The sequence below is a fragment of the Ochotona princeps genome, chromosome 9 (assembly GCF_030435755.1).
Source record: "Ochotona princeps isolate mOchPri1 chromosome 9, mOchPri1.hap1, whole genome shotgun sequence".
NCBI classification, from domain to species: domain Eukaryota; kingdom Metazoa; phylum Chordata; class Mammalia; order Lagomorpha; family Ochotonidae; genus Ochotona; species Ochotona princeps.
In genome coordinates this window covers 15681957-15694831 of record NC_080840.1, presented here as the reverse complement: position 1 = coordinate 15694831, position 12875 = coordinate 15681957, and positions in this window count along the sequence as shown.

The following is a 12875-nucleotide window of genomic DNA, read 5'->3' as shown; positions in this document are numbered from 1 at the left end:
CATATGGGATCCCAGCACCACAGACAGAGGCTTAGCCTACTACTCCATGGCACCAGCCCCAGTCATGTGTTCTTAAAACACCAACTGTGGGCCCAGTACAACGACTCAACTAGCTAATCCTCTTCCTGCAAGCACTGGGATCCCTTATGGGCACCAGTTCATGTCTCAACTGCTTTACTTCCCATCCAGCTCCTTGCTTGTGGCCTGGGAATGCAACAGAGAACTCCCCCAAAGCCTTAGGATACTGTACCTTCATGGGAGACCCGGAAGCAGCTCCTGGCTTTTGGCTTCAGATTAACTCACCTCTGGACTTTGAGGCCATTTGAGGGAGTGAAACAGATGGAAGATCTTTCTATCTCCCCTTCTCTCTGTAAAATTGACTTTCCAATAAAAATAAATACATCTTAAAACAAAAAACACCATTGACCTACTGTTAGCAAATAGGCAATATGTTTTGTGTCACAATTTGAATGCTTCTCTGTCTCTCAAAAGTCATTCGATTATCATCGAAAAGCTAATAATGAAAACATTTAGGACATCTTTTTCAGGTTGAAGTCTTGAATCTGGTAGGGATTTGTAAAAAATATGGATTTTTTTCCATAAGAAAAATTTGTCAGTAAGCTTCATCTCTGCTCAGCTATTGTTTAATTCCATTCCCTTTTAAAGGTCTTATTAAACAGATCAGGAAACATACTTCACAAAAATCTTCATTGTCCAAAAGATGGACTGTGCAAACAATAGTATGTAAACTTTTTATAATTATTAAAACAGTACTGTAACTAATGATAATATCAGTTCACATGTCTTCATTTTTTGAAGTAATTTAGTTATTGTGTGAGTTCACTTATGTAACATTTTGTAAATAACAAAATGGCAGAAACACAGAACAAAGCAACAGTTGCTAGGGTTAAGACTGATGCTGAGCTGGGGAGCCGGGGAGATCACTGTAAATATAAAAGGCTCCCAGGTTGTAATGAGGATGGGATTCCTCTGTATCTTAACTGTGGTGATAGACCCCCATCTGCAACTGTGATGAAACCACAGAATTGCATGCACACACAAGGATAAAACTGACAGAGCTGAGTGAAATTGATGGAGTTTTGAAATGTTAATTTCCTGTTTGTGGTTTTGTACTGTAAGTGTACAAGATGATACTACTGGAAAGCGAGTTCAAAGATATAAATCTCTTTTTTTAGCATTGATTCCTGTATAAATGAATTTAATATTACCTTAAGCCAAATATTAAACTAAGAATAATGTTCCTGAATGTCTCCCATCTATTTCATGCCTGTGATAACCCTGAGAAGAGATTTGTTTTTCTTGGTTATTTCATGCACTTTATTAATATTTTTGATTCTGTCCAAATTTTGAGAGAATCTTTAGCCTTTCCAAAGTCCAAGAACCAATTTAGAACTTCAGATCTCACCTAAATTACAAACCAGTTAGGCACACATTCATTGGTAAAGGAGGAAGAACTGCACCAGGAGCAGCAGTGGTTGAGTGAGTATGCCCAGGGGTAACATAAGGCTGTTTGCTTCTAATGTGACACCTAAAGCAGCTAGCGGACAAGCCTGCCACCAACGATGACTGTCCAAGTTGAGAGTCTGGGATCAATTAACGAAAGTGAACTTCTAACCTCCGTGAACTGTCACGCCTGAGGCCTGGCCTGGCTGATCCTTAAGTTCCTGGAGGTTAATCACACCCCCTCCACAGCTGACCAGGACTTCCCTGCTTGTTCTACCTTCAAGTACCAAACTGTACGCTCCAGAGAAAAGAAAGTTCTTTTCCCCTTTATCTCTTGAGTAGGAATAAAATAGCAATAAAAATTTGCATCTGAAACAAAAGCAAGCATCTGTTAATGTTCAGTTATGAATCAGATATTGCTTTTATGTGATTCAGCACCAATCATTATTTTCAAGTATTCCACATGATAGTTGACATTTTCAGCTTACGTTTAATAGATGAGATGACAGGATGACTGGATGATTTGCCAGGTAACACAACCGGCACATGGTGGGATAGGATGTAAATATAGCCAGTGCCATCCAGTACTTAGCCTGTGCTTTCTGATCATCTTTTTAAAATATTTATGCTATTTATTGGAAAGGTAGGGATAGAGAAAGAAAGCAATAGCTTCCATTTGTTGATTAACTCTCCAGATGGCAATAGTGGCTGAGGCACAGCCAGGCAAAACCCAGGATCCAAGAGTCCCAAGCACTTGGACTATCCTCTGCCTCTTTCCAAAGTATCTTATCAGGGAGCTGGATTGGAAGGGGAACAACCAAGACAAGAACAGATGCCCATACTAGATGCTGGGACTGCAGGCAGAAGCTTAATCCACAATGCCACAGCACTGACCGTGTTTCCTGATAATTTACAGGGAATGCCCATTAACTACATACAAGTACATGTTTAAAAGTAAAGGTGTCATTCCAGCTTGTAGCAAAATAAAAATTCTCCTATAAAATTTTAAGAAAGAATTTTAGCACCATGTTGAAGGTTTATATGTTTAAACAAAATAAGCTCGTGATGTGGATGCTATCAGCTCTCAATGATAAACAAGACAAAACACACTCAATACAGCTCAAAGAGCTTGATAAGGATGGCAATCCCAGTGTGTATAGTGGGTGGTGACCCATGTCTTCTCAATTTTATCTTCTAAATACAGCTCTCAGTTTTACTGCTGGGTATGTATTTTGGGTCAAACGGACATCAATAAAAATTTAAATTCCCTTTTTAAGAGATGACTCTGTAGAATCTAGTCAAGATTCTTTGTTGTTAAGCTTGCTAATCTGTAACACAACGCTCTTTTCAAACCATGAGCTGTCACTTCGGTGAGTCAATGTGAAGTTCAGAAGGTTTCTGTCAGAAAACAGAAGGGGATTTCATTAGCCACTGTAGCTGTGATTTTTAAGAATCATTTTTACCATCAGAAAACAAAAAATGAGATGTCAAAATTGTAAGTTCTTCGGCTCATAATTTGAGTGAACTCCGCATTGAAGTCTGCATTAATTAATTTTTTGGTTCAGCCATTCAAGAAGTGAATTGTCAGTGCCTGTTATGTGAGATTGACTGCACTAGATCCTGAAGAAAATACCAAAGCATTAGGACTATGTACGAATGTTACCTGTCTCAATGTAATTGTAAAATAACTGCATCTTATTCACCAGTGCTCTGTCCTGATGCTCTTATAGCTGATGCTGATTAAACATGGAAAAATTCTTTTCAGTCTTTTTCAATTAGATGATCATGACTTATTTAAAGATAATGGGGAGTCAAATGCCATGAATCAAGGAGTGCTACAATTTGTATTTGGTTGATTTTAGTTATCCAGTTAACTCTGCTTTAAGGAGTGGGATTTAGCTCTGTTTGATATCCTTAGTAAGTTACAAATGATTCCAAAGGTTGGTTCTTAAATTTCCTTCAATCAGTATGCCCCTTTGTTATAAGAATCTGTCACAATCCACAGGCCAGGCTGTGGCTGAATGAAACAGATGATCAGAGACGCAGGAAGCGCAGGCGTTTGGAGCTGGTTAAGATGGTTGCAGACACCTGCTTCCCATGTCTCAGTGCCTGGCTGAAGTCCCAGGTCCTGCTCTTCTGACGCAGTTTCATGGCACTGTAAACCTAGGGAGGAAGCAGATGATGCCCCAAGTGCTTCAGGCCATGCCACCTACATTGGAAGCTCAGATGAAGTTCCATTCTCCTGGTTTCATTTGACCCAGCCCTTTCTGGGACATTTTGGGAACTCATCAGCATATGGAGAATCCGTCCTGCTTTAGATTTAAAATAAAATAAATGAACCTTTTCAATGTTAAGTATTACTGAAGGTGAGTCTTAGGTTCAGGTAAGCTTGAATAGCATTAAAGTAGAAAAAGGAAAGTTTTCAAAATTAAGTTGGGTAAAACTGTTTAAAATAGATGAAAATGAGGACTAGAGAATTAGAGGAACATAAATTTCTACTTTCCTCTTTCTTTTCACTAAATGTAATCTGCTCCTAAACACACACACACACACACACACACACACACACACACACACACACACACAGTGCTGGATTGTGAGTATTCAAAGAGCAAACAGTCTCACACATCTCAAAACTGAGAAATGATACCAGACCATTAAGTACTATTATTGTTAAGAGCTGTCATGAAGTTGCACAGAGCAACCTGTGACTTTACTGTCTGCTACTGATGCATGGCCTTGCCAAAACTGTTCTGCCTTTAGCTCGGTGCCTCTGCTGTGTTGGATCAGAAAATCATATGAGCCTAGGAATCCAGGAGATCCCACATGGTGATGTTTTGAAATAAACAGCAAAGGATAATTTGCAAGCCAGAATGTTTTCTCACCAATCCCATGGGTGGTATTTTCTGTGCTGTGCATAGTAGGCACCAATTTCTTAGCGTTATTGAAAGGAGCCACCACTGTGTAGGAAGAAATGTATTCTCCAGAGCTGTTTCTACAATAACATTTATTTTAACAATAATATGCTTCCTCGGCTGTGCAAATACAGGTTCACTGATTAGGCAGCCTGCCCAGCCAAACAGGCTTTGGGGTTATAATTATAGCTACTTAATTGTTGACCAATCTCATAATAGCTGCAACAAAATAAATCCCATTTGTTTACACAGAACAATTTAAAATGTGTTTCTTCTGTTCATCCTTTTTGCTGTGTGAAGGAGAACTCAGGAGAACTCCACTCCAGCCTGAAACCCTAGAGTGCCATTACTGCGGCTGCAAACATGGGAGGGCCAGGAGACTCCCTCTTGGTTCAAGGAAGGAACTGTTGCCATGATTTGTTTTCATTTGATAAACAGAGAAGGCTGTTCTGTTCTGAAGTCTCTCCCCCCACCGCTTGCAGACAGGGGGTTTTTATGTACAGCTGCGAGGAATTACTCACAGGAGGCTTCAACAGTGGAAAAAGAAAACATCCTCCTTCTTCTTGGACCCACCCAGCCCACCAAGGTTTACAGGCTCAGCCAATGGAAAGATAGGATGCAGTTCATCCAAAACTCCCCCTGGAAACTGGAGACCCAGCGTCTGTTAGGACAGCAACAAGGGCAAGAATTGATAGACTGGCCTTTGCTGCGACAGAGCAAGGGCAAAGCAGTGCGCCTCAGAAAGGGCTTCGTTTTATTGCAGCTGTTAGGGTAGATGCTGGCAGAAACAGATCCTTCATGAGTATTAAAAATCAAAAGGAAATATACAAAATAAGTGAGGTGCAGGGTCCAGAGCCACAGCCTAGCGGCTGAAGTCCTGGCCTAGCACACACTAGGATCCCATATGGTTGCCAGTTCTAGTCTCTGTGGCCTGGCTTCCCATCCAGCTCCCTGCTTGTGCCCTGGGAAAGCAGTAAAGGATGGTCCAAGGCCTTGGAATCCTGCACCAGTGTGGGAGACCTGGAAAAAGCTCCAGGCTCCTGGATGGGCTCAGTTCTGGCTGTTGTGGCCTCTTGGGGAGTGAATCAGTGATGGAAGATCTTCCTCTGCCTCTCCACCTCTCTGTATAGCTGATCTTCCAATAAAAATAAAATAAATCTTAAAAAAAGGTGAGGTAGGGATGAAAATCTGAATGGCACTAATATTTTCCAAGGGCAATTAAACTCACTCTTCTTTTTTTAAAAATTTATTTTATTTTCATTACAAAGTCAGATATACAGAGAGGAAATGAGACAGAGAAGATCTTCCGTCCAATGATTCATTTCCCAAGTGAGCGCAACGGCCAGTGCTGCGCCCATCTGAAGCCAGGAGCAAGGAACTTCTACCCAGACTCCCACATGGGTGCAGGGTCCCAAGGCTTTGGACCGTCCTCAACTGCTTTCTTAGGCCACAAGCAGGGAGCTGGATGGGAAGTGGAGCTGCCGGGATTAGATAGAACCAGTGCCCATATGGGATCCTGGCACGTTCAAGGAGAGTACTTTAGCCGCTAGGCCACGATGCTGGCCCCTAAACCCACTCTTAATGAACAATGAACAAATCTAGATTTTTCCCACTCAATTTATATGGATGCTGGATACAGAATATTATGATGTTTTCTTTCAAATGCTCTCTCAGCTCATTCGTCATGCATTGTGTTTAGCTTCTTTGACCTGTACAAAAAAAAGAAGCAGAGAATTGAACCAAATGGAAAATTTTGGTTAAGTATTTTAGAGTAAATTGTTCAACAATCCCTTGAAATGAGTGATTTATTCCCAGTGAAACTGCTAAATACATCTTGGCAACAGGATGCTGAACTCACTACCACTGTCTATACCTCAAGGGCATGATACACTTAAATATTAGAATGATGGACTTGTGACTTTTGCAGGCAAACAGGGCCAGGGAGGAAGAAAGGAGATGGTAGAAGGGGAAGTCCCTAAACCTATGGCCCTGTGTCATGAAAAATACAAATTAAAAAAATTAACCCAATAACTAGCCTTGCCATTATGAAAATTGAACACCAGAGTTGTGACATGTGTATTGTTATTAAATATAGTGTTTTGGTACACTTAATAACAATTGTAAGAATCGCATTTAATCTCATGTGCTTTACAGATCTTGGTTGCTCACACATATTTGTATAGAGTGATATGACAACAAAGTTAAAATCAAGAATTGAAAATTAATTTTATTGACCAATAAATTTGCACTTCCAAACAATGACTCAGTTTGTTAATGATTAAACTCAGATGCTTTGTAGGCCATATCAACAATTTTAAGCTCTAAAATTATATACTAATGAACTCAGAGTGAATAGAATTTTTGTATAAAACAGTTTCTAATGATTAGCCTGGATTATTTTTCCTTACAATGTAGTTTCCATGAATAAAGTCGATGAGGCAGCAGATGTGTCAACCACCATGATCAGATAACTGCATTTTGTCTGGCTATACCGAAACACCGTGCAATACCTCATACATATGCATTATTACAATGTCTCAAAAATCAAAAGAAAATGTTGATTTGGTGAAAATAAGTCAATTCAGTTACAGATAGTAATGGTAGAACACATACAAAATACTCCTGTCCTGCTGAAGAATATAAAAAAAGAACAGCCAGATGTTTGTTGTGCTTGAATTTCTGTTGTTTTATAAATATCTGTGTAAAACTTACTCTTGGGGCTCTGCTTGTGACTGCTCTGAGCCAGTTTTACATTTTATCTAGATTTGCTGGCCTTTGAAGCCTACTGAGTCACTGGACAGCACAGATGGAAGGAAGCAAAATAGAGGTAGCCCTTAAAACATAGCTATATTAGACAGTGGTCTTAAAAGTTGCCCATTCATGGCCTGAAAATGAACATTCGTTATCCAAAAGTTTGCAGCTGTTACACTCTCTTGAGAAAAATACAAAGTAAGACCTATCCATGCCAATTTTTTCTTGATTGCTTAACTTCAATGATTCACACATAAAATCCCTAAATAGGCATTTATAAAGGCAAAAACGAGAGAAAAGGAAGGCTGAGAAATGAGTTCACTACTCACCGCTGTGCGTTCTCAAACTACAAACTCCTAAGCTGTTCTTTTGATTTTGCCAGTTTGCCTGAGTCTTGTTCCAGTCAAAATAGTCACAAGTATTTCTGTACAATCTATTCTGTTCTGTCTACATTGGTGGCTATTTCCAAAAACAGAACAACGGAAGCCCTGCCTCTAATAAAGAAAAACCAGAAAACCTAAGCCTTCTGATAAAAGGAGAAAACAAAGTTCCAGGAGAAAATATATTTTCCCAGGAATGTTCACATTTTCACAGACTATGCTTTCAAAGTGGATTTTCATTTGAGTACCATTTAGATTTGCCAACTGGCTATTAGGATATAATACTCTACTCACAATTCTCCAAGAAAGGATCTAAGGGTTGTTATAATTTCCCTCTTTTCCCAGAGATGAGTAGAGCCAAGAGGAAGGGCTGAAGGAAAGTGGGCAAAAGATTATGGAGGCAGCAAAACACTCCTTGGATTCTATCCAGTCACCTTCAAAGGGTAACTTCTTCCCAACAGAGCAAACCTTCAGGGGAGATTATGCAAAGCCCCTGCCTTCTAGCACCCCTGAGAACTTACCACCCTGGTCCATTCAGACATGAGGATTAAGAAAACCAGGGGGGATGAAAGCGTCTATTTATCCATGGTCCATGTCAAGAATTGTTCTCCTGAGCTGGTCTGGGCTGGATCCCGTGGCTTTATCAGTGGTGTGATTGTAGCTTTGACGTGTTTTGGGGGTGGAGATGCATCGGTATTATCTGATGGTTCGTATTTGTTTTTTTCCACAAGAATTCTTAATTGTGTAACTCCTGGCTAGGTTTTCCTAGCCAAATGATAGAAATCAGAGTTGGAAAAGACCTGAGGTCATTTTACCCTTTCTCCTGCCAGTGAGAATTTTGCCTGTAATATGCAAAAGTGTCCACCCCTTCCCTCGGGAGATTAGCTTCTACAATCCAATTAGTTCACTCTGCCAACACATTTTCCCAACATTCGATTTACAATTAATTGCATTGTTTTTCTTAATTCAGTTCTCACAAATTAGGTGTTTGCTTTCTCTTGTTTTCAACTTCTAATCTATGGTTAAGCCTGTTTTCCTACTTCTACCCACATACACTCATTTATTTCATGTATTTGTCTTACAGTCTTTCTTTGTTAACATTTGTTATTCTCTGCACAAGTCTGTATCTCTTTGATGGGACGATAATGAGAACTTCGAATTTTGCAACTTGGCACATCTCAATACGTGAATATACATGGTGGAGTTATAGAGAGCTGAGGCATTTTAATCTTTCCATCAAACTCAGCCTTCCCCAATATTTCGCTCTTGTTTTCTCTAAGTTTCTGGCACCATGGTTAGTGGCCCAAGATTCTGTGGCATCTCTGTGTCTCAACTTTTTCAGTGTCTTGTGTGCATGTGTTTTCCTACTGCCTGTGCCAAATTTTCTGCGATGAAAATCATGGCTCAGAGGAGCGGATGACATAAAGTGGGTAAAGATAAGATTCAGGGGGAGAGGAAGGGCACTACAATAATGAATTTAGGGATTGAAGAAATACAGCTACCTACAAGGAAAACCTCCGATGCCAGCACTTGACCCATTCCAGGCTAGGATTCCCTCTGTGGTCTGGCTGCCTGCTCTACCCACAGAGTGTGATCCCTTGAGCAAACTGCTCTCTGACACAAGACTGATCTGGAAGTTTACTTCCAATGGCTTAAGATTGGGGGTTTATTTCGATTCTTAACGTACCTCTGATGCTCTGGCTTCATTTGGCCACCAATTGCGTTTCCCTGTGCAGATAATCATGTAGAATCTGCCTCCTCATGACCTTCTTTCTCCCCATCTGCTGATCTAAGGGTGGAGTCCCTTGATGCTGCCCTCTGACTAAGCTCTCTTCCTGCCCCTCCCTTTACTGATGACCCAAAACTAACACCTGCCCCAGCCCCACTTTTTCTCCATATTGCTAATAATTTGTTGTGATTTTTGCAACATTGTTTTTATCTGTTCCCAAGAAGTTGAATATGAGATTTTAATACTTGTGAAAGTGATGCATTGATTGAAATGTCCATAAGGAAAGGAATGAACCAGAATAATATTGAGTTAGCATTGGTCTCAGATAAAACCCAGTTTTGACCAGTTCTGTCCATCAAACAGACCCCTGGAGGTGCACCTCACTCTCCTGGGAAGCCAGTGACATTTGTTGGAGTTGGGGGGCTCTGTGAATGATGAGCAGCTGAGTCTCATTTAAACTAAGAGTTCTACTAGCAGCTGGTTAAAAGGGGTCTGCGAGGAACAACGCCATCACATCGTAGACATCTTCTATTTCACCTCCGTTGGTTTAATTAATTTCTTATATTTTCACACAAATCAGAACAATAGCAGTATATAAGGCTAACCCAGAAATAACCCCACTGGTTGTATTTATTTTTTAAAGATTAATTAATTTTAAAAGGAGAGATAGAGAAGAGAGAGGAATCTTCATCTACTGTTTCACTCCCCAAATGTTATCAACTGGCAAGGATGGGTCTTTTCGGAGCCAGGAGCCCAGAACTCCATTGGGATCTCCCACACAGGTAACAGGGACCCAGGTACTTAGATCATCATCCACTGCCTTCTTAGGTAGGTTAGCAGGAAGCTGACTCAGAAGTGGAATAGCCAGCACTTGAACCAGTATTCCAATAGTTGCTACCAGCACTATGGGAAGGGCTTAACCCCCTGCACCACTGTAAGGAGTTATTCCAATATCCTTCCCTGGACCCGGTGCCATTCCTTCTTCCTCACAGCTCATGAAGTTCGAGCCGGCCTAGCTATCCACCAATCGGATGTAACCTGGCATTCCACCTGAATCCCACCTCCCAATCTTCCAGCCCCCTCCCCAACTCCGCCCCCCCCATCATCCCTAGGCATTCACCTGCAGGCGCCAATCCCCTGGGGGCCTGGCCTCAATCCCTCCCAATCCCCACCCTCTACACCTGGCAGACAAAAAGGCCCCCCCAGGTGCGGCTCCCTCTCTTACCCGGCTCTTACCCCGCTCTTATCCCACTCTTATCCTGCTCTTATCCTGCTCTTATCCCTCCTTCTCTGGTCTCTCCCCTCTCTCTCTCTTATTTCCTCTTTCTCTCCCCATCTCTCTCCTCTCTCTCTTCTCTCTCTTGCTTTTCTTTGCTCTCTCGTCTTCCTCCAGCCTCCCTTCCCCCCTCCCCCTTCCCTTCCCCTCCACCCTGTTCCTGCCCCGTTGGAATAAACCTCCTAAGATACCTCGTTGCGTCTGGTGTGTTTCAGCTCACGGTAAAGAACCAGGTTGTGGGAATTAGCTGCGCGTAATAATATCGTAATATCGTATGAACTAGAACTCTGCAATCTTTTTAACTAACAACCACAACTACTGATCCTCTTTTATTTTATTATAATATAAAAAGTGGTTGTGTCCATATAATATCAAACTTCTGGAAAGAACAGACATAGGTCAAACAGCTGAATATTTTGCTTAGGTAGCTTCAAGCCCATATATGATTAGAACACTGCTCACTATCTTAGGGTTGTTTTCCAAAGAAAACACTGGTGACTATAAGAAGATATGAATATCCTCAGTGATAAGAAGTGATGCTTTTGTATAAAACCACGTAGCATAGACCCCTAAGCATTGCAACTTAGATTTCTTATTCAGAAAAAAATCAATAACATCAACTAAACATAATTAGCTAATAAAATTCATAAAAATAACATCAATCATGAAGTTTTTGATTGAAATAAAAATAACATAAATCACAAAGTCTTGTAAGGTACTTTACAGTTAATTAAGATTACTTAAGGATGTGTAAGGATTAGTATTTGTTGGTTCCCAGGTAGCCTTGAGGAAACTGAGGCACATCCATGTCCATAACACATTCACGACCAGTAGCTAGAATATGATGAAGAATGGCATTGTTTTTCATCACTGCTGCCTGCGTCAAGCTGATCTCAACATGTCACAGTAGATCTCAATGTACTGTGAATTTTAAAGGATCGATGGAGTCACAAGTTTCCTTTATAGATTTCACATATTCTTATTGCCATATTGAAACCTGAGCCTATCAATACTCTGCCTTTCAGAGATGATAAAGTGTAAATGACTTTTCCTTCTCCATCTGCAGGGCAAACTCCAACTAACCCTGTTGCAGTGATGCTACACTGAACACAGGATCTGGAATGCGTGTGTGTGGCCACATCCCATCCCTTTCCCCTGGAGCTGATCAGTCTTGCCACCATGATCATACAAGTGTGAGCCTCTGACCAAAAATATGCTATTTAAGAGCTGACCCAAGAAAGCAAAATTAATCTCAGTATCACATCTATTGCTTCTTTGTTACAGATTTATTTATTCATTTGAAAGTTAGAGTCACAAATGTAGAGGGGGATGAGGATCCATCACCCATTCATTCACTCCCCAATGGCTGCAGAACCAGACAGAACCAGAATCTTCCTCCAGTCTGGGTTCAGAGGATCAAGTGCTTGGGCTATCTTCCACTGCTAAGTACTTAACTGACTCTATATCAAGTATTTTAGATAAGGAGAAAGATACTTGCAGCTTTATTTTGGTTTGATTCATAATTTCTCTTTTGATCACAGATTGCACATCCCATGTTACAAAACTGGCTGCACCTCATGGACACAGCTATTCCACACATGCTTTTGATGGTAACTTGGCTGATCAGTGCCAGAACGGCCATGTGACATAGGACGAGCCAATTAAGTTTCTAACACAGATTTTTTTCTGGTTGTATGTTGTTGGAAGAACTTTATGGCTTTATGTTCATGAAGTCTATGGGAATGAGAATGTCAGTTCTGAACTAGCTGTAATTTTGGTTTTTAACTCTATGAGAATGGTTATCTTGACAGAACACAGCTCCATGCAAAAAGAGGACAGATGATAATATACTTGTTTGAATCCACATGAATACACAAACTGATGGTGTTATTGACTTCCATGATTTCTATAATTGAAGTAAATCATGATTTATTTAGTTATTTTTGTCTTACTGAAATCCCTAGTTTGCCAATTGAATTGTGCATTGTGTATATGTATATATGTATACATATATATAATTTTATGTAATGACAAAATTATAGTATATATATATGATATAGATGACCTCACATAGAGTAAGAATTATTTGAATACTTTATATCTCATTTGTATCATTTATTTAATTTTATCTAAAGAAGCCTTGCAAATACTAAAAAATCCAGGATGTTTCACTGCCTTAGAAGGGACACCTGAAAGATCTCAGGTATATACTTTAGCTAATGTGTTACTCTTTCCTTCCTTCCTTCCTTCCTCCCTCCCTCCCTCCCTTCAAAAAAAAAGCTATGCAGAGAGGAGACACATAAAGATTTTCTGCTGCAATGGCTGCAGCTGAGCTGATCCAAAGCCAGGAGCCAGGAGAG